Source organism: Piliocolobus tephrosceles, chromosome 1, assembly GCF_002776525.5.
Source record: "Piliocolobus tephrosceles isolate RC106 chromosome 1, ASM277652v3, whole genome shotgun sequence".
In the NCBI taxonomy this organism is placed as follows: Eukaryota; Metazoa; Chordata; class Mammalia; order Primates; family Cercopithecidae; genus Piliocolobus; species Piliocolobus tephrosceles.
This window is the reverse complement of record NC_045434.1, coordinates 64,069,539-64,097,291: the sequence shown is the minus strand read 5'-3', so window position 1 is coordinate 64,097,291 and position 27,753 is coordinate 64,069,539.

Here is a 27,753-nt window from a genome sequence, read left to right as displayed (position 1 = left end):
ATGCAGCATTCGTCTTTCTGTACCTGGCTCATTTCACTTCACATAATGAACACCAGCTCCAGTGTTGCTGTAAAGGACAGGATTTCATTCTTTGTTTGGCTGGATAATATTCCATTGTGTACATATACCACATATTCTTCTTTTTTTTTTTTTAGATGGAATTTTGCTCTTGTTGCCCAGGCTGGAGTGCAATGGCATGATCTCAGCTCAAGGCAACTTCTGCCTCCCAGGTTAAAGCAATTCTCCTGCCTCAGCCTCCTGAATAGCTGGGATTACAGGCATGTGCCACCATGCCAGGCTAATTTTTGTATTTTTTAGTAGAGACAGGGTTTCTCTATGTTGGCTGGTCTCAAACTCCCAAACTCAGGTGATCCACCAGTCTTGGCACCCCAAAGTACTGAGATTACAGGTGTAAGCCACTGTGCCCGGCCACCACATATTATTTATTCATTTATTCATCTGTTGATGGTCACTTAGGTTGATTCTATATCTTTGCTATTGCAAATAGTGATGTAATAAATATGAGAGGGCCAATATCCCTTTGGTATACTGATTTCCTTTCTTTTGGATAAATACCCAATAGTGGGATTGCTGTATCATATGGTAGCTCTAGTTTTAATTTTTTTAAAGAAACCTTTATAATGTTTTTTATAATGGCTATACTAATTTACATTCCCAACAGCAGTGTATAAGAGTTCCCTTTTCAACTGGGCATGGTGGCTCAGGCCTGTAATCACAGCACTTTGGGAGGCCCAGGCAGGTGGATCATGAAGTCAGGAGATCAAGACCATCTTGGCCAACGTGGTGAATCCTTATTTCTACTAAAATACAAAAAAATAGCCGGGTATGGTGGCATGTGTCTGTAATCCCAGTTACTTCGGAGGCTGAGGCAGGGTAATCACCTGAACCCAGGAGGCTGAGGTTGCAGTGAGCTGAGATTGCACCACTGCACTCCAGCCTGGTGACAGAGAAAGACTCCATCTAAAAAAAAAAAAAAAAAAAAGCTACCAATGACTTTCTTCACAGAATTGGAAAAAACTGCTTTAAAGTTCATATGGAACCAAAACAGAGCCCACATTGCCAAGACAATCCTAAGCCAAAAGAACAAAGCTGGAGGCATCACACTACCTGACTTCAAACTATACTACAAGGCTACAGTAACCAAAACAGCATGGTACCGGTACCAAAACAGAGATATAGACCAATGGAACAGAACACAGCCCTCACAAATAATATCACACATCTACAGCCATCTGATCTTTGACAAACCTGGCAAAAACAAGAAATGGGGAAAGAATTCCCTATTTAATAAATGGTGCTGGGAAAATTGACTAGCCATAAGTAGAAAGCTGAAACTGGATCCTTTCCTTACTCCTTACACGAAAATTAATTCAAGATGGCTTAGAGACTTAAATGTTAGACCTAAAACCATAAAAACCCTAGAAGAAAGCCTAGGCAATACCATTCAGGACATAGGCATGGGCAAGGACTTCATGTCTGAAACACCAAAAGCAATGGCAACAAAAGCCAAAATTGACAAATGGGATATAATTAAACTAAAGAGTTTCTGCACAGTAAAAGCAACTATCATCAGAGTGAACAGGCAACCTACAGAATGGGAGAAAATTTTTGCAATCTACTCATCTGACGAAGGGTTAATATCCAGAACCTACAAAGAACTCAATCAAATTTACAAGGAAAAAACAAACAACCCCATCAAAAAGTGGGCAAAGGATATGAACAGACACTTCTCAAAAGAAGACATTCATACAGCCAACAGACACATGAAAAAATGCTCATTATCGCTGGCCATCAGAGAAATGCAAATCAAAACCACAATGAGATACCATCTCACACCAGTTAGAATGGCAATCATTAAAAAGTCAGGAAACAACAGGTGCTGGAGAGGATGTGGAGAAATAGGAACACTTTTACACTGTTGGTAGGACTGTAAAGTAGTTCAACCAGGGACTGTAAACTAGTTCAACTATTGTGGAAAACAATGTGGCGATTCCTCAAGGATCTAGGACTAGAAATACCATTTGGCCCAGCCATCCCATTACTGAGTATATACCCAAAGTATTATAAATCATGCTGCTATAAAGACACATGCACATGTATGTTTATTGCAGCACTATTCATGATAGCAAAGACTTGGAATCAACCCAAATGTCCATCAGTGACAGACTGGATTAAGAAAATGTGGCACATGTATACCATGGAATACTATGCAGGCATAAAAAAAGATGAGTTCATGTCCTTTGTAGGGACATGGATCCAGCTGGAAACAATCATTCTCAGCAAACTATCGCAAGAACAGAAAACCAAACACTGCATGTTCTCACTCATAGGTGGGAATTGAACAATGAGATCACTTGGACACAGGAAGGGGAACATCACACATCAGGGCCTATTGTGAGGAGGGGGGAAGGTGGAGGGATAGCATTAGGAGATATACCTAATGTAAATGATGAGTTAGTGAGTGCAGCACACCAACATGGCACATGTATACATATGTAACAAACCTGCACGTTGTGCACATGTACCCTAGAACTTAAAGTGTAATTAAAAAAATAAAAGAATAAAAAAAGTAAAAAAAAAAAAAAAAAAAGAGTTCCCTTTTCTCTGCATCCTTGCCAATGTCTGTTATTTTTTGACTTTTTAATAATAGTCATTTAAGGTGGGTGAGATAATATTAATATCTCATTGTGGTTTTGATTTGCATTTAATTTTGCATTATCTGATGCTTAGTGGTGTTCATATAACTGCTGGCCATCTGTATGTCTTTTTTTTTTTTTTTTGAGATGGAGTCTCGCTTTGTCGCCCAGGCTGGAGTGCAGTGTTGCAATCTTGGCTCACTGCAACCTCCACCTTCTGGGTTCAAGTGATTCTCCTGCCTCAGCCTCCCAACTAGCTAAGATTACAGGTGCCTGCCACCACGCCCAGCTAATTTTTGTATTTTTAGTAGAGACGGGTTTCACCATGTTGGCCAGGCTGGTCTCGAACTCCTGGCCTCAGGTGATCTGCCCGCCTTGGCCTCCCAAAGTGCTGAGATTACAAGTGTGAGCCACCGTGCCTGGTTCATTTGTATGTCTTCTTCTGATAAGTGTTTATTCACATCTTTTCCCATTTCTTAATGGGATTCTTTGGGGGAGGTTTTGCTGTTCTTTGTATTTGTGTTCTTTGTATTGATGTTTTTTGTGTTTTCTGGATACTAGTCCTCTGTTGGATGAATAATTTGCAAATATTATCTCTCATTCTACAGATTGTCTCTTCATTCTGTTGATTTTTTCTTTTGCTGTGTAGAAGCTTATTAGTTAGATTAAATCCCAGTTGTCTATTTTTGTTTTTGCTGCCTGTGCTTTGAGGTTCTTTGAGGTTATAAATTCTTTGCCTAGGCCAATATCCAGGAGACTTTTCCCCAGATTTTCTTTTAGTATTTTTATAGATTTTGGTCTTACATTTAAGTCTTTAATCCATTTTGAGTTGATTCTTTTAATATGGCGAGAGATAGGGTTTCAGTTTCCTTCTTCTGCTTATGGCTATCCAGTTTGCCCAGCACCATTTAGTAAAGAGGATGTCTTTTTCCCAGTGTAAATTCTTGTCAGCTTTGTCAAAGATGAATTAGCTGCAAATATGTGGCTTTATTTCTGTGTTCTCTATTCTCTTCCACAGGTCTATTTTTACACCAACACCATGCTGTTTTGGTTACTATAACCTTGTATTATATTTTGAAATCAGATAACATGATGCCTCAAGCTTTGTTCTTTCTATTCAGGATTGCTTTGGCTACTAGGGCTCTTTTTTGGTTCCATGTGAATTTTAGATTGTTGTTGCTATTCCTGTGAAGAATATCATTGATATTTTTTGCTCAGGTTTCACTGAATCTTTAGATTACTTTGTGCAGTATGGTGATTTTAACAATATTAATTCTTCCAATTCATGAGCTTGGGATGTTTTTCCAATTCTTTGTGTCATCAATTTCTTCCATCAATGTGTTTTATAATTTTTATTATAAATGTCTTTCACCTCCTTAGTTACATTTATTCATAGGTATTTAATTTTTTTGTTGCAATTGTAAATGGTTTCTTGACTTCTTTTTCAGCTAGTTTGATATTGTTGTATAGAAATGCTACAGGTATTTGTATGTTGACATGTACAATTATTTAATGTTATTAGATGTTTGTTGGCAGAAAAATTATGTTTTTTCATAATGTTCTCTAAATAATGCACTATTGATATATTAACTGAAACCATTTTCCTATTTATTTAAATATTAAAAAGTGTTTCTTGCACATACAATAAATAGCTTTAACAGTCATCATCAATCATAGTAGTGTACATATAGGATATATTTATAGTAATACAAATATCGTATATTTATTCATCAACTGACAGAATCTTAATATAAAGAACATAAGGAGACTTCTCACTCTGTGCCACATCTAGAATATATACGTATGTTCTTTGAAAAGGTTCACTAGTAACTCTACATCTGAACGGCTTTTTTTTTTTTTAAGACGGAGTCTCTCTCTTGTCGCCCAGGCTGGAGTGCAGTGGAGTGATCTCAGCTCACTACAACCTCCGCCTCTTGGGTTCAAGCAATTCTCCTGCCTCAGCCTCCTGAGTAGCTGGGATCACAGGCACTCGTCACCATGCCCAACTAATTTTTGTACTTTTAGTAGAGACAGGGTTTCGCCATGTTGTCCAGGCTGGTCTTAAACTCCTGATCTCAGGTGATCCGCCCGCCTCAGCCTCCCAAAGTGCTGGGATTACAGGTGTGAGCCACTGTGCCTGGCCTAAATGACATTTTTAATGTCATTGTTATTCTGATTAGAAGTGATTAGATATGACAGTCAGGAGTGTCAGAAATTACATTGCAAGAGAAGTAGGGGGAGATTGATGAACAGAAGTTGGTTAAGGTATACAAAAATACAATTGATAGAAGGAGTAATTTCTGGTATTTGATAGTTAGCAATAATTTATAGTATATTTCAAAACAGCTGGAAGAGAACTGTAATGTTTTCAACACAAAGATAAATGTTTAAGGTGATAGATATCCCAATTACAATGATTGAGTAATTACACATTTTATACAGGTGTCAAAATATTACATGCACCTCCAAATGTGTACAACTATTGTATAGCAATAAAAAATTAAAAATTAGATCTGGAAAGAGGGGAGGAGCAAGACAGTTGAATAGACATCTCCACTGATTGCCGTCCTACGGAAACACCAAATTTAACATTATCTACACAAAAAAAGCACCTTCGTGAGAACCAAAAACTAGGTGAGCACTCACAGTACCTAGTTTTAATTCCTATTGCTGACAGAGGCACCAAAGAGGATAGGAAAGACAGTCTTGAATTGCTGGCACCACCACCCCTATCCCCTGGCAGTGTAGCCACATGGGGCAGAGAGAATCAGTGTGCTTGGGAGAGGGAGAATGCAGCAATTGTGAGACTTTGTATTGACCTCAGTGCTCCCCTGTCACAGCATAAAGCAAAATCAGGCTGAACTCAGTAGATGCCCACCTATAGAGGAAGCAGTTTGAGGGGCCCTCACCAGATGGGAATTGCCCATTCCAGTAGTTGGAACTTGAGTTCCAGTAAGCTTTGCCACCACAGGCTAAAATGCTTTGAGGCCTAAATAAACTTGAAATGCAGTCTGGGCCACAAGGACTGCAACTCCAAGGCAAGTCCTAGTTCTGAGCTGGGCTCAGAGCCAGTGGAATTAGGGGGCATGTGACCTACTGAGACATTAGCCAGGGCAGTCAGGGTTCATGCCACCCCTCCCCAGAAAGAGACCTCTTTTTCGTGGCCCCAAAAGAGACCTCTTGCTTTTGCTTGAGGAGAAGAAGGGAAAGAGTAATAAGGACTTTGTCTTGCATCTTGGATACCAGCTCAGACACAGTAAGATAGGGTACCAGTCACAATTGTGAAGCCCCCACTAGAGGCTCTAGCTCCTGGATGACATTTCTAAACATACATACCCTGGGCCAGAAGGGAAACTGCTGCCTTGAAGGGAAGGACCCAGTTCCAGCAGGATTTCTCTCCTGCTGACTAAAGAGTCTTGGGCCCTGAATAACCAGTAGTAAGACCCAGGTAGTACACTCGGGGCCTTGGGTGAGATTCTGAGACATGCTGGTTTCAAGAGAGACCCAGCACATTCCCAGCTGTTGTGGCTAAGGAGAGACTCCTTCTGCTGGAGAAAAGCAGAAGGAAAAGTAAAGGGGATTTTGTTTTGTGTGTTACGTACCAGCTCAACCACAGGGGTTAAATCATCAAGCAGGTTCTTGGGGGTCCCTATTTCCAGGCCTTGGCTCTTGGATGGCATTTCTGGACATTCCCTGCACCAGAGGGGAGCCCACTTCCCTGACAAATGAGTCCCAGGCCTGGCGGCATTCACCACAAGTGAACATTGGTGGTAGCCTGGCAAGACTCACTGTGGGCCTGTGGTAGTGGTGGCCATGGAATGAAGCTCCTCTGCCTATGGAAAGGGGAGGGAAGAAAGGGAAAGACTGTGTCTTGTGGTTTGACTGCCAGCTCAGCTGCAGGACAATAGAATACCAAGTAGATTCCTAACGCTTTCAACTCCAGTCCCTGACTCCTAGACGTCATCTCTATACCTACTAAGGGCATGGAAAACTTGCTTCCCTGAAGAGAAGGACACAAGCCTGGCTGGATTCATCACCTGCTGAGTGTAGAGCCCTAGAGCCTTCACCAAACATAGGCAGTAGAAAGGTAGTCATTACAGTGAGCCTTGGGCAAGACCTAGTGCTGTGATGGCTTCAGGCCTGACCCAGCACCGTAGCAATGGTGGCCACAGAGGTGCTTGTGTCACCCCAACCCCAGCTCCAGACAGCTCAGCATGGAAAGAGAGAGGCCCTGTTTGTTTGGGAGAAAATAATAAAAGAGATAATACAGAGACTCTTCCAGATCTTATCCAAGACCACCAAGGTGGTACCTTTGAGTCTGCAATAACTATAGCATTAATGGATTTGGGGTCACCCCTAATGCAGACATGGCTTAGATTACACCACCCAAGTCCTTTTGAATATCCGGAAAGCCTTCTCAAGGTCAGGCACAAACAAGTCCAGAATGCAAAGACTTCAATAAAAGCCGAACTCTTCAATTCCCAGAAATGGACAAACATCCACAAGCATCCAGACCATCCAGAAAAACAAGGTTTTACAAAATGAACTAAGTAAGACACTGGGGACTGATTCTGGAGAAACAGAGATATGTGACCTTTCAGAAAAAGTTTTCAAAATACCTGTTTTTAGGAATCCCAAAGAAATTACAGATAACACAAAGAAGGAATTCAGAATTCTGTTAGATAAATTTAAACAAGATATTAAAACAATTAAAAAGAATTAGGAAGAAATTCTGGAGTTGAAAAATGCAATTGACAATGAAGAATGCATCAGAATCTTTTAATGGAAGAATAGATCAAGCAGAAGAAAGAATTAGTGAGCTTGTGGACAGCCTACTTGAAAATACACAGTCAGAGAAGAGTAAAAAAAGAAGAAAACAAAGCACACCTACAAGATCTAAAAAATAGCTTAAAAAGGGCAAATCTGAGAGCTATTGGCTTTAAGAGGTAGAAGGAGATAAGGGTGGGACATTTATTCAAAGGGATAAGAATAGAGAAGTTTTCAAGCCTAGAGAAACATATTAATATCAAAGTACAGGAAAGTTATAGAACACCAAGTAGATTTAACTCAAAGAAAACTATCTCAAGGCATCAAGAAGACTATCTGAAGGCATTTAATAATCAAACTCCCAAAGGTCAAGGATAAAGAAAGCAACCTAAAAGCTGCAAGAGAAAAGAAACAAATGATATGCAATGGAGCTCCAATATGTCTGGCAGCAGACTTTTCAGTGAAAACCTTACAGGCCAGAAGAGAGTGGTATAACATATTTAAAGTGCTGAAGGAAAACAACTTTTACCCTAGAATAGTATATCTGGCAAAAATATCCTTCAAACATGAAGAGATGTAAAGACTTTCCCAGAGAAACAAAAGCTGAGGGATTTTATCAACACCAGGCCTGTCCTTTAAGAAATCCTAGAGGGAACACTTCATCCAGAAAGAAAGGGACATTATGAATAGTAAGAAATCGTCTGAAAGCACAAAACTCACTGGTAGTAGTAAGTACACAGAAAAACACAGTATGATAACACTGTAACTGTGGTATGTAAACAAGTCTTATCTTAAGTAGAAAGACTAAAAGATGAACCAATCAAAAATAATAACTACAACTTTTCAATACATAGTACAATAAGATATAAATAGAAACAATATAAAGTTAAAAAGCAGAGCACAAAGTTAAAAAGTAGAGTTTCTATTAGTTTTCTTTTTGCTTGTTTATTTATGCAAACAGTGTTAAGATGTTATCAACTTAACATAATGGGATATAAGATAGTATTTGCAAGCCTCATGGCAACCTGTAATAAAAAAATACAAAGTATGCACCAAAAAAAGCAGGAAATTAAATCATACCACCAGAGAAAATCACCCTCACTAAAAGGAAGACAGAAAAGAAGGAAAAAAGAAAAAGAAGTCCACAAAACAACCAGAAAACAAATTTTTAAAAAGGCAGAAGTAAGTCTTTACTTATCAATAGTACCATTGAATGTAAATGGACTAAACTCTCCAGTAAAAAGACATAGAGTAATAGAATGGATGAAAAAAACAGGATTCAACTATCTGTTGCATACAAGAAACCCATTTCACCTAAAAGGACACATATAGACTGAAAATAAGAGCATGGAAAAAGATGTTCTATGTTGATGGAAACCAAAAAAGAGCAAGAGTAGCTATACTCATATCAGGCAAAATAGATTGCAAGACAAAAACATAGAATGCAACAAAAGTGGTATTAAGAGGAAAGTTTATAACAATAAGTGTCCCCACCCCCACCCAAATCTCATCTTCAATAGTAGTTTCCATAATCCCCACATGTCATGGGAGGGACACAGCAAGAGGTAATTTAATGATGGGGGCAGTTCCCCCACGCTGTTCTCTTGATAGTGAGTTCTCACAAGGTCTGATGATTTTATAAGGGAATTTCCCCTCTTTGCTCAGCAGTTCTCTTTCCTGCTGCCACGTAAAGAAGAGCATATTTGCATCCCCTTCTGCCATGATTGTAAGTTTCCTGAGGCCTCCCCACCCATGCTAAACTGTGAGTCAATTAAAACTCTTTTCTTTTTAAATTACCCATTCTTGGATATGTCTTTATTAACAGTGTGAGAATGAACTAATACAGTAAATTGGTACCACAGATAGTGGGTTTCTCCTATGAAGATACCCAAAAATGTGGAAGTGACTTTGGAACTGTGTAACAGGCAGATGTTGGTACAATTTGGAAGGCTCAGAAAAAAGATAGGAAAATGTGGGAAAGTTTGGAACTTCCAAGAGGCTTCCAAGAAGACAGGAAGATGTGGGAAAGTTTGGAACTTCCTAGAGACTTGTTGAATGACTTTGCCCAAAATGCTGATAATGATATGGACAATGAAGTCTAGGCTGAGGTAGTCTCAGATGGAGATGAGGAACTTCTTGGGAACTAGAGCAAAGGTGACTCTTGTTATGTGTTAGCAAACAGACTGGCAGCATTTTGCTACTACCCTAAGTATCTGTGGAACTTTGAACTTGAGAGTGATGATTTAGCATATCTGACAGAAGAAATTTCTAAGCAGCAAGGCATTCAAGAGGAAGTAGAGCATAAAAGTTTGGAAAATTTGCAGCCTGACAATGCAATAGGACAACAAAAACAAAAGCAAAAACAAAACATTTTCTGGGGAGATATTCAAGCCAGCTGCAGACATTTGCTTAAGTAATGAGGATCCAAATGTTAACCACCAAGACAATGGTAGAAACGTCTCCAGGGCATGTCAGAGACCTTCACAGAGACGGAAAAATGGTTTTCTGGGCTGAGCGCAGAGCCCCTCTGATCTGTGCAGCCTTGGGACATGGAGAACTGCGTCTAAACTTCTTCAGCTCCAGCTGTGGCTGAAAGGGGCCAATGTATAGCTTGGGCCATTGTTTCAGAGGGTGCAAGCCCCAAGCCTTGGCAAATTCCACATGGTTATTGAGCCTGTGGGTGCACAGAAGTCAAGAATTGAGGTTTGGGAACCTTCACCTAGATTTCAGAGGAGGTATGGAAACACCTACCTGGATGTCCAGCAGAAGTTTGCTACAGGGGCAAAGCACTCATGGAAAATCTCTACTAGAGCACTGTGGAAGGGAAATGTGTGGTTGGAGCCCCACACAGTGTCCCCACTGGGGCACTGCATAGTAGAGCTGTGAGAAGAGGGCCATTGTTCTCCAGACCCCAGAACAGTAGATCCACTGACAGATTGTGTCATGTGCCTGGAAAAGCCACAAGCACTCAGCACCAGCCCATGAAAGCAACCAGGAGGGGGGCTGCACCCTGCAAAGGCACAGGGGCGGAGTTGCCCAAGGCCATGGGAGCACATCTCTTGCATCAGCACGACCTGAATGTGAGATATAGAGTTAAAGGAGGTCATTTTGGAACTTTAAGGTTTAATGACTGCCCTATTAGATTTCAGACTTGCATGGGGCCTACAACCCCTTGGTTTTGGCCAATTTTTTCTATTTGAAATGGATGTATTTATCCAATGCCTGTACCCCATTGTATCAAGGAAGTAACTAACTTACTTTCGATTTTACAGGCTCATAGTTGGAAGAGACTTGCATTGTCTCAGATGAGACTTTGGACTTGGACTTTCGGGTTAATGATGGAATGAGCTAAGACTTTGGGGGACTGTTGGAAAAGCATGATTGTGTTTTGAAATGTGAGGACATGAGACTTGGGAGGGGACAGAGGCAGAATAATATGGTTTGGCTGTGTACCCACCCAAATCCCCTCTTGAATTGTAGTTCCTATAATTCTCACATGTAGTGGGAGGGACCCAGTGGGAGGTAATTTAATCACGGGGGCAGCTCCTCCATGCTGTCCTCATGATAGTGAGTGAGTTCTTAAGAGATATGATAGTTTTATAAGGGGCTTTTAGCCCTTTGCTCAGCACTTCTCCTTCCTGCCACCATGTGAAGAAGGATATGTTTGCTTCCCCTTCTGCCATAATTGTAAGTTTCTTGAGGCCTTCCTGGCTATTCTGAACTGTGAGTCAACCAAACTTCTTTCCTTTATAAATTATCCAGTTTCAGATATGTCTTTATTAACAGCGTGAGAATGGACTAATACAAAGAGCTAATACTAATTCTACTTTAAAACCATTCCAAAAAATAGAGGAGAAGGCAATACTTCTACACTTATTCTCTGAGCCCAGTATTACCCTGATTCCAAAACCAGATAAGGATACATCAAAAAAAGAAAACTACAGGCCAATATCTCTGCTGAACATTGATGCAAAAATCCTCAACAAAATATAAGCAAACTGAGTCCAACAACACATTAAAAAATATATTCATCATGACCACTGAAATTTATTCAGGGATGCAAGAATGGTTCAACATATGGAAATCCATCAATGTGATACATCATATCAACAGAATAAAGAATAAAAACCATATGAACATTTCAATTGATGCTGATAAAATTCAACATCACTTCTTGATAAAAACCTTCAAAAAACTGGGTGTAGAAACAATATACTCCAATGCAGTGAAAGCTGACATATGACAGACACATAGCTAGTACCATACTAAAAGGGGAAAAACTGAAAGCCTTTCCTCTAAGATCTGGAACAAGAGAAGGATGCCCACTTTCACCACTGTAATTCATCATAGTACTGGAAGTCCCAGCCAGAGCAATCAGACAAGAGAAATAAATAAAGGGGATTCAAATTGGAAAAGAAGGAGTCAATTTATTGTTGTTTGCAGATGATATGATCTTATATTTGGTAAAATCTAAAGCCTCCACCAAAAAAACCATTAGAATTGATAAACAAAGTCAGTAAAGTTGTAGGATACAAAACCAACATACAAAAATCAGTAGCATTTTTATATGCCAACAGCAAACATTCTGAAAAAGAAATCAAGAAAGTAATCTAATTTACAATAGCTGCAAATAAATACCTAGGAATTAAACTGAACCAAAGAAGTAAAAGATCTCTACAATGAAAACTATAAAACATTGATGAAAGAAATGGAAGAAGACATCAAAAATTGGCAAGATATTCCATGTTTATGGATTAGAAAAATCAATATTGTTTAAATGTCTACACTACCCAAAGAAATTGACAGATTCAATGCAATCTCTATCAAAATACCAATGACATTCTTAACAGAATTAGAAAAAAATCATAAAGTTTATATAGAACCACAAAAGACCCAGAAGAGTCAAAGCCATCTTGAGCAAAAAGAACAAAACAGCAGGCATCACATTACCTGACTTCAAATTATACTGCAGAGCTATAGTAACCAAAACTGCATGGTGGTGGCATAAAAACAGACACATAGACCAATGGAATAGAATCGAGAACTATGAAATAAATCTATACATCTACAGTGAACTCACTTTTAATAAAGGTGCCAAGAATATACATTAGGGAAAAATCAGTCTTAAAAAATGGTGCTGGGCAACTCGATATCTACTTGCAGAAGAACAATACTAGACCCCTGTCTCTCACCATATTAAAAAAATCAAATCAAAATGGATTAAAAACTTAAATCTAAGACTTCAAACTGTTAAACTACTAGAAGAAAACACTCCAAAAACTTCAGGACATCGGAGTGGGCAAAGATTTCTTGAGTAATACCCCAGAAGCGCAGGCAACCAAAGCAAAATGGACAAATGGGATCACATTACATTAAAAAGTTTTTGTACAGCAGAGGAGACAATCAACAAAGTGAAGACACAACCCACAGAATGGGAGAAAATATTTGCAAATTACCCATCTGACAATGTATTAGTAAGCAGAATCTATAAGGAGCTCAAACAACTCTATAGGAAAAAATGAAATAATCTGACCTAAGGGCAAAAGATCTAAATAGACATTTCTTGAATGAAGACCTACAAATGGCAAACAGTATATGAAAAAGTGCTTAATATCATTATCAGAGAAATGCAAATCAAAACCACAATGAAATATCATCTCATCCCAACTAAAATGGCTTTTATCTGAAAATCAGCCAATAACAAATGCTGGCTAGGATGTGGAGAAAAGGAAACCCTCGTACGCTGTTGATAAGAATGTAAATTAGCACAACCACTTGAAGAACAGCTTGGGGGTTCCTCAGAAATCTAAAAATAGAGCTACCATACCATCCAGCAACACCCCGCTGGGCACATACCCAAAAGAAAAGAAATCAGTCTCTTCAAAGAATGAGATCCTGTTATATGCACAGCAACATGGATGGAACTGAAGGTCACTATATTAAGTGAAATAAGACAGACACAGAAAGATAAATGTTTCATGTTCTCACTTATTTCTGGGAGCTAAAAATTAAAACAATTGAACTCATGGAGATAGAGAGTAGAAGGATGGTTACCAGAGCCTGGGAAGGGTAGTGGGGATGGGAGTGGGAAATGGGGATGCTTTATGGGTACAAAAAAATTGTTAGAAAGAATGAATAAGACCTAGTATTTTCTAGCACAACAAGTTGGCTATAGTCAAAAATAATTTAATCATACATTTTAAAAATAATTAAAAGAGTGTAATTGGATTGTTTGGAACACAAAGGATAAATGCTTGTGGTGATGAGTATCCCATTTACCCTGACGCAATTGTTACTCGCTGTATGCCTATATCAGAATATCCCATGTAACCCATAAATACATACACCTACTACGTACCCACAAAAATTAAAAATTAAAAAAAAAATAAATGAAATAATGCAGGTGGCATTCAGCTATTTGACTTTCCACATGATGAAGCTAAATAGCAAATTAGGTCAAACTATGGCTATTAGTACATTTTTGGTATCTATACCTTTAAAATGATATTATTGGGCTGGAAGGAGAGTTGCTGTGCTATAAAACCTAGAGTGACTTTATAACAATGATTTGTTTACCTGGGACACATGAGCAAGGCTGGGCATGCATTCCTAATCTAGGTACATGGGTCACAAGTGAATTGAAGGATGTCAGTTATAGACACATTGCCAGAGACTCACAGGCCTTGTTCAACATCTTAGAAGTGTACCCTAACTGCTTGGATTATCTCTAGACAAGTTCTGGGTAAGCAGTCAGATCCCAGGCTACCAAACTTCTCTCCACTTTAGTAGAAATAAAAAAGGATAGATTTAGCCAAGATGTGTAAGTTAGACATGCCCCCAGTAGAGTTCAGAACCATTCTGTGTTTGGGTGTGGAATGTTAGGTTTCCTTCTGATGCCCATGTATTTCTTCCACTTTCCATGGAAGGTGGGATAATAGAAATACCATGTCTTCCAATTATCTCAAGAACTCATATTACTCATAAATGATAGAAATTGCATAATAAGAGTTACAATTACTTTAGATTACTCTCATACAAATTCTGCAGTTTGGAATAGGGCCGGTCCTGGGGGTAGAAGACAACAAAGAGGGTTGGGAGGGTTGTGAAAAGCAGAGCCTGTGTGAGAGAGAAAATATCTCTTGCAGAACCTCTGCAAATTAGCCCTCAAGGGCCGCTACCTCCTGGAGGCAGTAAGCTTGATCCTCTCTTGGGACCATATTTTTCAGGGACAGTGGGTAGACAGTGGCCATAAACTAGACCTAGCAAATGGCATGACGAAGGAAACAGAGATATACAGCAAATTCTCTGAGCCCTCTCCTTTAGGGGACCTGGAACACTGATCGTTCAGGCCAGTGATGGAATTTTAGATCCCAGGAGGCAGAAGCTAAGGCAATGAGTTCTGATTCCAGAGGGCCAGAGATCTCATTATTAGATATTACACAGGGATTTGGATGGCAATAAATGACAATATGGCCAGGGGACTCAGAAACACCTGAATTATGCCTTGACAAATATTCCTGCCCTTCCCTGTCATCACTGGGTCTTCATTCCTGCTTCTTGACCTGGCTTCCTAACTGGTAGACATGTGGTCAGGACATGACCGCAGCCAGGGCCTGGCCTTTCAGTTCCTTGATCCCTACATTTCCAATGACATCCTCCTGCTCACTTAGCACCTTTCCAATGGTCATCCTGTACTTTGTCATTACCCAGGGCTGTTCCAGCTGAAGAATAAAATATTCATATACCACACTCTGTGACCACACTCTTTTGTCTTTCAAGTTTGTTCCTTCTTGACAGTCCCCTGTCATCAAACACTTTTTCTTCAACATCACCATCCACCAACCCCTCTTCTTTTCATTTCTTTTCTTCCCTTCCCAACTGAGGGGCAATGAGGCACCATTTTAGCCATTTATCAATATTTTAAACTTCTTTGCCCCTTATGACTCTTCATTATACTCACCTAATAAAATCTCAGCCTTAAATGAATCAGGAATCTGCTGTTTCACATTAGCAGGACTCTAGAAAAATACCCAAAAAATTAAGCAGATTGGTACCACTATAAATTTGTGGTTACCAACTTCATCAGGGTCCTTAACTCTGACTCTCTGAAAATTTTAAATTTATTTAGTAAGATTATTTTTATATTTACTACATTTTCAACGCTTGTCTACCTTTCTTGAAATGCAAAGTTTCCTACTTTTTCCCTCTCTCTGAGTAAGTGCTTTTATTTCTAGCTCAGTGGGAAACAGAAGCCATTATAAAGGATGCCTGTTATATAGACAGACAGCCCCCATACTCATTCTTTCCTTTTTCCCCCTCCTATAAAATTGAGATACTCATCATCCAATCTGAGGTTATTTGCTCCCAACTCAGCCCCAAATCTCATCCTCTATGGCTTTGTCAGGAAAAACGTACATTACTTACTCTCACATCCCAGTCTCCCCATCCCACCTGTCCTGTCTATTGTAGTCAACTTATCCCTTAACCTGATGTCCTGCTCCAGCTACTGCATACTCCGTCCTTCCTTTCTTTAGCAGCCAAATGTATGATTGTTATTTTTAAAAAATTTTTCAAATTATACTACTGTTTTCTATTATTCCAAAGATAAACATTAAAATTACTATTATTACATTATATATCATCTATGTTATATGTATAAACATGCTCAAGTTACAAATAGAACACAAGATTATAAAGTGTCAAATACATTCTTGGCCTTCCTAACCATTCTTCAAATACATACCCCAGATATAATCACTATGAGATTATGTAAATAGTATACTTAGATATGTAAGAATTTCTTACACAAATGGGATCATATGATACATGCTGTTCTGAAACAAGCATTTTTCATTTTATACATTTTAAATATCTTCCCACATCAGTACATGCAAATATACCTCACTCTTTTTGACTGCATTTCATTTAGTGACTTTTAATTGTTCACAGCACTTGGTGGATTAGTAAATTCCAGTGTTTGCAAGCATATCGTATTTAAACCAGTCGCCTATTGGTAAATGTTTGGGTTGTCTTAAGTTTGTTGCTATTACAAATCAACTTGGCCATGACCTCTCAGCTGTATCCCCTGTCCTAACATCCTTTTGACTCCCCCTGTCTATGTTCCTGTATCTGTGTCTTATATGTTCCTTTACTGTCTGTTACAATTGGCTCTTCTCCCTGTGCTGATTAGCTGAGAAACTGTCCTTGATTGTGAATCACAAGAAATCCAAAAGTAATGAGAAGATGTGATTATGTAGGTTTTGCTGGAAATCTCTGTAGTTGCGGTGTGTTAGTCATTAGTGTGGTTCCTCAATGATTCTGTTTCTTCTCCTTTGAGGCACGTGATAGGATTGCTCTTCCCTCTTCCCTTTATAGCTCCCTTAAAGGGATTTGCTTTTGGCAGTAAAATGTAAAGTTATGAAGAGCCATGGGATTGTCATACTCCTTCCCCATGAGGCAGAGGCTCTGTGGGTCCCAGGGCAGATCTCAATCCGGCTCCCCAGCAACCCAAGATAACATGTAGTGTTAACAGGAAATAAAGCTTTATTTATTTATTTATTTTTATTTAATTTATTTTTTTATTTTTATTTTTTAAGACGGTGTCTGGCTCTGTCACCCAGGCTGGAGTGCAGTGGCGCGATATTGGCTCACTGCAAACTCCACCTCTGGGGCTCATGCCATTCTCCTACCTCAGCCAACCGAGCAGCTGGGACTACAGGTGCCCGCCACCACACCCAGCTAATTTTTTGTATTTTTAGTAGAGATGGGGTTTCATCGTGTTAGCCAGGATGGTCTCAATCTCCTGACCTTGTGATCTGCCTGCCTTGGCCTCCCAAAGTGCTGGGATTACAGGCCTGAGCCACCGCGCCCGGCCAATAAAGCTTTATTTTTAAAGCCACTGAGATTTGGGGATTGTTTGCCATGACAACAAACTTAGTTCCTCCCAACTAAGGCACACAGAGTGTAGAACCACATCACGTGCTGTGCAGCTGCTGAAGGCATCCTGTGAGGTCCCTCATTCATTTCCTCCCCCAGGGCTCGGCAGGTATATGAGCCTTGTACGACCCTTGCTGTCCACATCTTCTGTGATTGACTTTTCCTGATAAAAAATTTCTCTATCCATTGCTACCTTCTTCTGAAAAAGGATTTTTTACCCCAACATATCTATTATACAAATGGCTTTCAGAGAAACTGGAATAAGGCAACTATAAAAGTTCTTTTGAAAAATACCCTCATTTGCTATATTGCCCCCACTGTGAACCAGTTTTCTGGGGCATTGCATGCAAAGTCCCAGATACCTGTCTTGTTTTCTGCTTCCTTGTTTGGTCTGATTCATTACAACTGCAGAGTAAGTCCTCCTTCTAACCTTTGGAACCCCTCCCTGACTCATAGAAGAGAGAAGCTCCCTAACATCAGAGGATCTGTAGCAGCATTAGGAAAACAAGCCTCTCTCACACTCCTTTCTATCCTCACTCAAGTTCTGAGTTTGGGTCTATGCCCATGTGTCTGACTCCCAGTCCCTAGAAAGGATGTATTAGGTGGCTATCCTGCCTTCATCTCTTCCTAGAAGATTTCTGTCAACCTTCCGTTCTACCACAAAGGCCACACTTACTTTCACCTCAACATAACAACAAAAAGTTAACTATTTCACACGTCAAAGCCTAGATCGGTTCTTTTTTTTTTTTTTTGAGACGGAGTCTCGCTCTGTCACCCAGGCTGGAGTGCAGTGGCCGGATCTCAGCTCACTGCAAGCTCTGCCTCCCGGGTTTATGCCATTCTCCTGCCTCAGCCTCCCGAGTAGCTGGGACTACAGGCACCAGCCACCTCGCCCGGCTAGCTTTTTGTATTTTTTAGCAGACACGGGGTTTCACCGTGTTAGCCAGGATGGTCTCGATCTCCTGACCTCGTGATCCGCCCGTCTCGGCCTCCCAAAGTGCTGGGATTACAGGCTTGAGCCACCGCGCCCGGCTAGATCGGTTCTTTGTAAGTTGAACCTGTTTCTTATATAATGAGCCCTGCAAGACTCCCTGGGCTGATAATTTGGGTACCATTACAGTCCTTTCTCTACCTTAGCCTGTCAAATTGCAAGCAAAATAGAAGGAAGTTTTGTTTGGCATTGCTGCAAAACAATCCCAAAATACGATAACATAAAACAACGATTTTTTTATTGAAAAGGAATTTGGAATGTATTTTGAAGTGAATGAAATTGAAAGTACAACATATTAAAGTTTGTGGAATGCCACATGGCAGTTCTCAGAGAGAAATTTATGGCAGTAAAGTGCTTTATTGGAAAGGAAACAAAGGCCTAATTCAATTACCTTGGTTTCCACCTTAAGAAACTAGAAACAAGAGCCAATTAAACCCAAAATAATCAGAAGAAATAAAGATCCATGCAGAAAGCAATTAAATAGCAAAGAAAAATGGTAGAGCAAATCAATAAAACAAAAAGCTAATTCTTTGAGAAATCAAAAAATATTTATAAAACCTGTAGACAGAGCAGGAAGAAAAAAGAGAGAAATGTGAATTATTAATCTTAGGAATGAGAAAAGGAGAAAAGTGGCATCACTACAGATTTTACAGATATTAAAATGATGATAAGAAATCAGAATATTAAAAATTAGTAAGGTAAGTAATCCTATATGTGTGAGAATGGAGGCAAAATAACTCTTCTACACAGCAAAATAAATTGATACTGCATCTACTTTCTAGGGTATATATACAACAGAAAACCTCAAGTAGTTTTATAAAGAGACATATACAGGGATACTCATCACAAAGTCATTTATAGTAAAGGGAAACTGGAGACAACCTAGGTGTTCATCACAAGGGGAATGGATAACAAAATACAGAGGATTCATGTATTAGAATACTATGTAGTACTTGGGAGCAAGCAAGGTGAAAAGCATATACACATTAACAATCTGTGTGCACACTAAACGACATGTATCACACACATTAGGGTAGGTACGTATGGGGGTGGAGAGAGGACAATGGGGAATGGCAGTCAAGAGATAAGGGAAAAAAGCAGAGAAGGGCTTTTACCTTGACCAAGGATAATAGCCTTTTATGAACTAGGGAATATGATTTACTAAACTCTGCACTGATGTCTAGAAAGAGAGAGAATCACACGAACACTGTTATGTAACTCATCACCCTTCACAACCACTAAGATATAATAAAATGGAAAAGAAAAACTTTAGGGAGTGAACTTGTATAGAGCACTGACATTATATGACATAGACACTCATGAAAATTAGGACAAACTGATTTTATTAGGAAATTATTTATTTCAGTTAGCCTGCCAAATTCAGAAAAGTAAAATCTTCAGCTGAATTATACTGATATAAATTAATAATTTCACATTCTAAGGCCACATGTATATTAGCAAGTTTTGCCAAAGTTATTTATTACCATAAATAATGATATTTAAGTGGAGTTGATAAACTGAGGTTTTCTCTCAAGAATTGTATAAAAAAGCAAATCTTCTCTCCATCTTCTTGGGAATAGAGCTATAGTATATTTAAACGGTTTTCTCCTTGTCTCTCTCTTGCTTCAGTTTTTCAATCTGTAGAGACAGTTTATATAACTCTAGGGCCACAGTTGAGACCCTGCGACTTGGGAGATGGTGTAAGAGGGTTTTGCCTGCCATGACTATGTCACAGCCTTCAGAGACTTTCTGGAAGAGGAAAAGGAAAGGAAAGGAAGGGAAAGGGAAGGGAAAGAGAAGAGAAAGGGAAGGAGAAGGAGAAATCAAAGCCTTTCAGGAAAGCGTGTGACAGGAGGATTAAAAGGTGAGAAATGACCCCAGAATGGATGGGCAGGAAACTCCAGAAAAATACTTTGGATCCTAGCAAAGTATTTCCCTGAGAGCTGAATCTGTATCTGTTCTTAGGCAATAATCAGTATCAGCACAAGCAAAAAGGAAGCTTAAGATGCAGGGGGATCCAGTTCTACTATTCAGCAGAAAAACACATCAGATAATAGAGAAATACTGAGGCCCAAGTCCAGGTCAACTGGTTAATAAGACTCTGCTGACTTCCTATAAAACAAACACAATAAATTTTGCTACCACCACAGATTTATCACAATGCTTCAAGGTAGAAAGAGCCAGTACCTGTAAACACCTAATAAATTAAACCCAATAACTGAGACCATCCTTTAGGAGATATTACCACTCTTCCCATTTTATGAACCATCCCATTTTCCTATCATTTATTTTGAGGTATCATTTATAAAATTCATTGAATGCATATTATTCATCCTCTTGCACTTGGACATATCCAGACTTCAAGATTTGTTCTCTGAGCAAAACACTCTGGGAGCCAAACATCCAATAGCCAGGGTCATATTGGGTGATGACAATTTCAAGGCTGATATACTGATTCTTCTCCACAGACAGCTTTGCATTTAATATTTCTGGTTTTAGGTACAGAGCTGTAGTCAAAACACATTACCTTAGCATCCTGTGAATCTCAGAGAAAACACATTTGGACACTGATAAATAATAAAAGGGATAAGAAATCTTGCTGAATTCTACCTTTTCTTTCTCAACTACTCTTGATACCACAGCTACCACCACCCCATCTCATCAACCAGCATTACCACTAGCTGAGTGGTAGTTGGTATTTACTAGCTGATATTTACCGAACACTTGCTAGATGTCAGCCTACATGTCAAGCACATTACATGCATTATTTCATGTAAGCCTTCAGCAACCCTGTATGGGCATATTTGCTGTAGAGATAAGGAAACTGAGGCATGGAGAAGCTGAATCACACAGCACCTTTTAAGACACAGAGCCAAAGTGTGAACCCAGGGCATCTCATTCCAGATTCTGAGCTCTGTTTTTCTATACAACAGGACTTCTCTTCTTGCCTTGGTTTTCCCCTGTGTAAAATAAAAGCAGCGATGATGGCTTAGCTCCTGGAATTGTTCTGAGTAAAATAATGTAAATAACCTTTTAAGAAATATTTTGCTTATTCTGTCATAACAGTCATTTGACCAACAGTGGGGGTCAACCCCATAGGTCAACTATCTCATGAAAGGTTTTGGGCTACATATAAACTGAGGAGTAATGGTGCTATTTCTTGGATATTTGAAATTGAACCACGACCCACCTCACTCAGACTCAAGCATTGACCCATGGCAACTGCCTCTGGCTGGGAGGAACGCTTCCCTCAAAGTCACTTCTGAGCCACTCTGTAGTGGTTAGCTGCTCAGCACTATTTTGGCTGAGGAGCTTCGATTCCCGTTGCATTGGGAAGCTGGAGATGAACAATCTGCAAACCTGCAGATTTTAGCTGCTCCAGTCAGAGCATATCCTTTCTTGCATTCACAGCACACTACAGTGCTGAGTGAGGAATTCACTAATATTTTCATTAGTGTCAGTGTGTAATCCGGGGAAGCAAATTGCAACCTTGGATAGTGAGAGACAGAGGGCAGAGGGGAGAAGGGGAGGAAGTGACGGAGAGGGAGGGAGAGGGAAAGAGGGTGTTTTTTTCTGATTCATTAAAGAAAACAGCACAGAACTAAAGGAATTTATTGGAAGACTTTTATGCTTCCCAATCAACGTCATTGCCAATAAAATAACGTGGCATAATTCACAAAGTGGGGATGCTCCCCTCACAATACCACGTGACTGAGAATTAAGGAAAGTGGGTATGTAAGTATTTGGAGGAAGCAGAATTGACTTCTCATCTTCTGTAGAACTGTTTCTTTCAATAATTTAAGATATTTAAAAAACAGAGGCCGGGTGCAGTGACTCAAGCCTGTAATCCTAGTACTTTGGGAGGCCAGAGCAGACAGATCACTTGAGGCCAGGAGTTGAAGACCAGCCTTGCCAACATGGTGAAACATTGTCTCTACTAAAAATACAAAAATTACTCGACATGGTGGCACTTGCCTGTAATTCCAGCTACTTGGGAGGCTGAGGCATGAGAATCACTTAAACCTGGGAGGCAGAGGTTGCAATGAGCCGAGATCCCACCACTGCACTCCGGCCTGGGTGGGTAACGGAGGGAGACCCTGTCTCTAAATAAACAAATAAATAAAAATGTATGTATAAATGCTTACTATAATTTGTCAGGTAATGTTTTAACCATTTAACAAATATAAAATCCCCCAACAAGCACATGAGATAGGCATTATTATTATCCTCATTTTACAAATGACAAAACAGAACCACAGAGAGGTAAAGCTACTTGCCCAAAGTCACACAGCTAGGGAGGAACAGTCAGTGTGGTTTTGCTCTACACGGTCCGTGTTCTTTACAACTTGCTTCCTGTGTTACTTGAGGGCAATGAAGGACCTTTAGACATAAAGTCAGCAACAGAGGAGAATTTTTTTTTAACTGAAGTTTTTTGGGAAGTGTTTTGTGATAAAGAGACATTGCCCTGTGAAAACTTGCAAGAACTGCACAAACTCAGAATCTGCAAGCACTTCTCCTCCTACCAACCTCAACAATACCCCGTGTTTTGCATTTATAGAAAACAATTTGCGGTGACTCATGCCTGTAACCCCAGCACTTTGGTAGGTCAAGGCGGGCAGATCACGAGGTCAGGAGACCAAGACTATCCTGGCTAACACGGTGAAATCCTGTCTCTACTAAAAATACAAAAAAATTAGCTGGGTTTGGCGGCGGGCGCCTGTAGTCCCAGCTACTCAGGAGGCTGAGGCAGGAGAATGGTGCGAACCCTGGAGGTGGAGCTTGCAGTGAGCCGAGACCATGCCACTGCACTCCAGCCTGGGCGACAGAGTGAGACTCCGTCTCAAAACAAACAAACAAACAAACAAAAAACAATTTTAAGGAAAAAATTTAAGTACTTGAATAATGAAAATTACCAAACTGCAAAAATAAAACATTGTATTTATGTAATGTTTTATGGTTTACAGAGAACTTTTATGCACATACCTTATAAGTGCAGGTTCTAGTTAGTTTTCTCAGAATTTGTGACAATAATAGCAATTTCATTTTTGCTTTCTGGATGGCAAAAGGTGGCAACCAATTATTAAACAAAAATACAGCAGGCAATAATGAACTCATTAAGAGGTAAAGGAATTTTAAGCACTTTTGTATTTATATTCATATGTAAGGAAGCAAAGTTGCTTACAATTCATCTTTATCTGTTTACTAGAGTAGAGTAGATCCCCAGGAATATATACAAACCAAGTTCTTTTAATCCCCTAGTAATGGTATTAGCATATACTTAAAAGTATTAAAACTTAAAAAAATTGTAGTTAAACCTTCCTTAAATAAAATGGAAATTAATAAACAATTTATTATACCATTAATAATAGTTAATAAGCAAATAACATTAATAAAATAATTTATTATGCCTCCCACAAATTGATGTAAATTACTATAATTTGACCATACTTTAAAAATTCCTAACATGGAATAAATGCCTTTGTAATTGATTGATCTAAACTACCTTCCCTTCATTGATTGTGCACTTTACCCAGGCTTTCCTGAGGCCCTGTGCACTAGGAATGCCTTGCTCATGGTGTAGGCTGGATAGGCATGAGATACAGAGATGGGAGAGTGGTTTACTCCCTGATGCAGGCCTCATGGTACGTGTTGACCTGCACTGACAGAAGCCCAAAGGTCACAGATTCCACCTAGAAACAAAGGAAAGAGAGAGAACTAGCAGCGGCCTCTGCCAAACTGGAGTCCAGCTGTGTAATAGTCAGTAGCAGCTACACCCTGGGGCAAAGTCAGGTCAAGACCAAACTCTGCATTAAGAAGGAGCTCAGGGGAAGAGGGTGGAATGGGGGTTCCCCGAATCAGCTGAGTCAAAGGACACTCAAAACTTCCATTTTAGCATCAGGGGTTCTGATGCAAGGAGTAAGTAAACTTGTGGAATTCTGAAGGCATTTAGCAATAGAACCCTAATCTTTTCCTTACAAGATAAGAGCCGTACTTAAAAGAAATTGTTATCTAGGAATGTAAGTAATTCATTTTTGAGTGACAAAACCAATAAGGGATGGAAGAAAGCGACTTTGGTTCAGAGTGGGCTCAGTCACCCTTAAAGCAAACCTTGAGTGTGATAGGTGTGAATGTGAGATCCACTCAAATCAGGAAATTACAGCGTGAGAGAAAAGCCATCCTGAGCAGCATTGCCTACTTAGGACAAGCTGTAGCTCCAGTTATGAGTTTGAACTGCCAACAGAAGGATGAAATTAAAAAACAAAACCAAAAGTGATGAGGAAGTTACATTTCCTTCCAAAAGTTTTAAAGCCTGAGGGGGCAAGAGAAATACGGAAAAAAAAAACAAAAACAAAAAAAGCCTCAAGAATACAAACAGACCTGACAAAATTGCTCAGACAATATTTGAGTAGGACATTCCTTTTTGTTTTTCCTGATTTACCTAAGTCACCTAATGAGTTACACTTTGGTGCCATTCTGGTCTGTTAAAAGAAGGAAACGTGGTGTCTGAAGCACTGAAAAGCATGTGGATGCAGTGGGAACATATGCAGACAGCAAGATTCCATCAGACCTGAAGAATAGTTGCATGGTTTTCAATCAGTCAAAAGGCACACTCAGCCTGGTGTTATGTCTTTGAAAAAAAGCAGTAAAAGATAAGTTGTTTATGTGCATAATTATATTTCATGGGAAATAATACTTGAATAATAATAATATGCTGATTTTTACTACAAGAAGATGAGTTTTGGGAAAGATCTGAAAATGACCTGCCTACCTAGTTCAACTGCAAAGACTGTTACAGGAGTTCAAAATCCAAAGCACTTAGCTCTCATTTACCAGAAGTAACTAGGTAAATTAAGATGTGACACTTATTACAGCATGATTAAATTTCAACCTCCCTGAAAAGAAAGGAAAGCACATAAGTTCGTCATGAATTGACTTAACTTTAGAAAGAGAATCTAAGACAATAATCGATTATTAGTTAGAAAAAACAAGGAATTTAAAGCATTTGTTAGACAACTCTTTTACCTATCAGGCACCTCTATGTTCTCAGCACTTTCCATAAATAATTGCATTTAGTTTTATGACAGCCTTATGGTTTTTCAAATCCCCTTTTCAAAAAAGTTTAGGTGACATTTGGCCAAAACTTTACAGATAATAAGTGACTAAGCCGCATTACCTGAGCCTTCTTATCACCGTCTCCCACATGTTTTCAGTGCTTCAGGCACCACATTTCCCTCTTTTAACAAATCAGAATGGCAGCAAGTGTGACTCATCAGGTGACTTAGGTAAATCAGGAAAGCAATAAGGAATGTCCCACTCAAATATTGTTTGAGTAATTTTGTCAGGCCTGTCTGTACCCAAATAAGTGGTTCAGCCACTTATTATCTGTAAAGTTTTAGCCACTTATTTGGTTCAGTAATCTGAATCAAATCTGTGCTTTCCACTAAAACCTAGTGCTTTTACCTTTCTTGCTTTTTAAAACATTTTGGAATTATTTTATTTTTGTGGGTACGTAGTACGTATATTTATTTATAGGGTACACAAAGTGTTTTGATACAGGCATGCAATATGTAATAATTGCATCATGGAGAATGGGGTGTCCATCCCCTCAAGCATTTATTCTTTTTGTGACAATTCAATTATACCTTTTCGTTCTTTTTAAATGTATAATTACATTATTATTGACTATAGTCACTCTGTAGTGATATCAAATACTAGATCTTATTCATTCATTCATTCTATTTTTTTGGACCCATTAACCATCTCCACATCCCCCACCAGCTCACCCCCAATACCCTTCCCAGCCTCTGGTAATCATCCTGCTATACTCTCTATCTGCATGAGTTCAATTGTTTTGGTTTTTAGATCCCACAAAGAAGTGAGAACATGTGATGTTTGTCTTTCTGTGCCTGGCTTATTTCACTTAATATAATGACCTCCAGTTCTATCCATGTTGTTGCAAATAATAGGATCTTATTCTTGTTTACAGTTGAATAATACTTATTGTGTGGCTGGGTGCGGTGGCTCAAGCCTGTAATCCCAGCACTTTGGGAGGCCCAGACGGGTGGATCACGAGGTCAGGAGATCGAGACCATCCTGGCTAACACGGTGAAACCCCATCTCTACTAAAAAATACAAAGAAAACTAGCTGGGCGAGGTGGCGGGCGCCTGTAGTCCCAGCTACTCTAGAGGCTGAGGCAGAAGAATGGCGTAAATCCCGGAGGCGGAGCTTGCAGTGAGCTGAGATCCGGCCACTGCACTCCAGCCTGGGTGACAGAGCAAGACTCCATCTAAAAAAAAAAAAAAAAAATACTTATTATGTATATGTGCCTCATTTCAATAGATCCATTCATCTGTTGATGGGCACTTAGGTTCTTTCCAAATCTTGGTGAACAGGGCTGCAAAAAAGTATATATGGGAGTACAGATATCTCTTCACTATACTGATTTCCTTTCTTTGGGGTATATACCCAGCAGCGGGATTGCTGGATCATATGGTAGCTCTATTTTTAGAGGCACCTCCAAAGCGTTCTCCATGGTGGTTGTGCTAATCTGCATTCCCACCTACAGTGTACTAGGGTTCCCTTTTCTCTGCATCCTCACCAGCCTGTCTTTTGGATAAAAGTCATCTTAACTGGAGATGATAGCTCATTGTAGTTTTGATTCACATTTTTCTGATGACCTGTAATGTTGAGTACCTTTTCATATGCCTGTTTACCATTTGTATATCTTCTTTTGAGAAATGTCTATTCAAACCTTTTTCCCTATCTTTTTATCAGATTATGAATTTTTTTTCCTGTAGAGTTGTTTGAGCTCCTTATATATTCTAGTTATTAATCCCTTGGCAGATGTGTAGTTTGCAAATACTTTCTCCCATTCTGTGGCTTGTCTGTTTTCTCTGCTGTGCAGAAGGTTTTTAACTTAATGTGATCTCATTTGTCCATTTTTACTTTGGTTGCCTGTTCTTTTTGCGTTTTACTCAAGAAATTTTTGCCCAGACCAATGTCCTGAAGATTTTCCCTAATGTTTGTTTGCAGTGAAATAATTTGAGGTCTCAGATTTAAGTTTTTAATCCATTTCTATTTGATCATTGTATATGGTGAGAGATAGGGGTCTAGTTTCATTCTTCTGTAAATGGATATCCAGTTTTTCCATCACCATTTACTGATGAAACTGTCTTCCCCAGTGTATGTTCTTGGCACCTTTGTTGAAAATGAGTTCACTGTAGGTCTGTGGATTTGTTTCTGGGTTCTCTTTTCTGTTCCGTTGGTCTATGTGTCTGTGTTTATGCCAGTACCATGCTGTTTGGGTTACTATCACTCTGTAGTATAATTTGAAATCAGGTAATATGATTCCTCTAATTTTTTTTTTTTTTTTTTTTTTTTTTTTTTTTTTTTTTTTTTTT